A 2,532-nucleotide genomic window follows, 5' to 3' on the forward strand; every position below is an offset into this window, starting at 1 on the left:
GTTAATGGCCAAGAAAAAGAGTGGTGGGTCAGTGGAAAAGATTAGGTGCAAAAGAGACAGCAGGAAATGATTGTAGTAATCTGCTGTTTTATAAATCCAAAGGGTCCAGCTTCTGGGAGAATCTCTTCACTAAAATTTTTTGGGAATATTGGAAGTTAGTATGACAGAAACTTTGATTAGCCCAATATCTCACATCCTATACTAAGATAAGATTAAAATAGGTGCAGTATTTAGACATAAAAGACAATATTATAAGAAAACTAGGGGCAGTTAGGTGGCATAGTGGATAAAGCACTGGCCCTGAAGTCAGGAGTACCTGGGTTCAAATCTGGTCTCAGACACTTAATAATTACCTAGCTGTGTGGCCTTGGGCAAGCCACTTAACCCTATTTGCCTTGCAAAAACCTAAAAATAAACAAACAAAAAAGAAAACCTAAGAGATCAAGGAATAGTTTACTTGTCACATCTATGGAAAGTGAAGGATTTTATGACCAAAGAAGAGATGGAGAAGATAATTAAAAACAAATTAGAAAATTTTTATTACATTAAATTAAAAAGCTTTTGCACATACAAAACCACTATCACCAAAATCAAAAGAAATGTCATAAATTGGGAAGCAATTTTTATACTGTTTTTTTTTTTCTGACAGGACTCATTTCTAAAATATATAGGGTACTTAGTCAAATTTCCAAAATATATCCATTCCCCAACTGACAAAAAAAAATCACAGGATATGCAAAGGCAATTTACAGATGAAGAATACAAAGTTATCCCTACTCATATGAGTAATTACTCTAAATCATTACTGATTAAAGAAATGCAAATTGATGCAGCTCTGAGGTACCATCCCACAACTCTCAGGTTAGCTAATATGACCAGAGAGAGAAGAATTTTCAATGTTGGAAGGAATGTGGGAAATCTAGGACACTAATACATGGTTGATGGAGCTGCAGACTTCTCCCAGTATTCTCAAGAGTTACCTGCTATTATATACAAATGAAAATAAAAATGTACATATCTTTGATCCAGCAATAACACTATTTGGTGTGTAGCCTGAAGAGGTCATGCAAATGGGAAAGCAGCCCTATTTGTGGTAGCATAGAATTGGAAATTAAGTGAATGTCCATCAATTGTGGAATGACTAAACAATTTGTGGTATAAGCATATTACAGAACACTATTGTTCTATTAGAAATCGGGGGGGGGGGGGGATTGGGAATTCAGAGAAGCCTGGAAGAACTTGCATGAACTGATGATTTGTGAGAAGAGCAGAATCAGAAGAACATTGTAGACTCTAACTGCAATATGGGGGTGATAATCAATCTTACTAGACTTACTCATTCCATCAATGCAATAATTAGGGACAATTTTAGAACACCTTCGATGGAGAATATCATCTGCCCACAGGGAAAGAAATGTGAAGTTTAAACAAAGACCAAAATCTATTACCTTCAACTTTTTTAAATAAAAAGTGTCTTCTGTGCCACATAGTTTTGCTGTCTTAATATTATATTTTCTCCTCAATGCTATGATTTCTTTCCCAACAAATTCAATTTTAATCAATGTATAGCATGAAAACTTTGTAAAGATGACAAGACTCCCTTCTACGGGAGATTGGAGGAGGGAAGGTTGTAAAATTCAAAACTTTACAGAAAATGATGGTTAGAAACTACTATTTTATATAATTGAAAAACAAAATATTATTTTTTAAATGCTTCTACCTTGTAAAGGCCAATATTAACCAAATGCTATGAAGAAACTACAAAAAATTTTTGGTCAAGGAGCAAGATTGTCTTGTGTAAAGAATGCCTCCAATAGATTGTAGAAAATATTGTATATCAGGCCTTTGAAGTTTTTTAGTAAAAATACCTTTCTAAAATAATTTTTAAAGCCTCCATTAAACACAGGAATGATGAACATTGAGTTTCTTCCCTGTCACTGAGTCTTTTTTTCCCTTTCCAATTAGAACTGTAAACTTGTTGGTGATAAATTTATTCACAAAGAAAAATATCATTCATTCATGCAATCCTTTAGACATATCAGTTCCCAGTTGTACAACTGCCACTGCATTTGGGACTCCTCATTTGTCCCATGAAAAAATGATTTTCACAGTTTTCTGCCTGGGTTGGCATGGAGCTCAAAATCTATTCTGCAAGCACAATGCTTTGTGAATCACTGTTATCTAATTGTCCTACTGGAGAGAACACTGGTCTTGGAGTCAAGCAGACATCTTCAGGAATTCAAAACTGGCCTCACATACTTGATGTGTAACCATGAGTTAATAATATAAAAGTGTTTCCCTTAGGAAGCTCAGGTATAAAATGAGCTGGAGAAAGATACGGTAAACCCCTAAAGTGACTTTGCTAGGAAAACCCAAATCAGCCCACTAAGGAATCAATATCACCTTAAAAAACTGAACAAGTAAAACAACCCAGAGCTGGGGAGAACCAAATGAGATAATAGTTGTAAAAGTTAAAGTCTTTGATAATTGATATTTTTAATTGGAATGAACTTTCAAAACTCCTCGCATCCC

Source organism: Macrotis lagotis, chromosome 1, assembly GCF_037893015.1.
Source record: "Macrotis lagotis isolate mMagLag1 chromosome 1, bilby.v1.9.chrom.fasta, whole genome shotgun sequence".
Classification (NCBI taxonomy): Eukaryota; Metazoa; Chordata; class Mammalia; order Peramelemorphia; family Peramelidae; genus Macrotis; species Macrotis lagotis.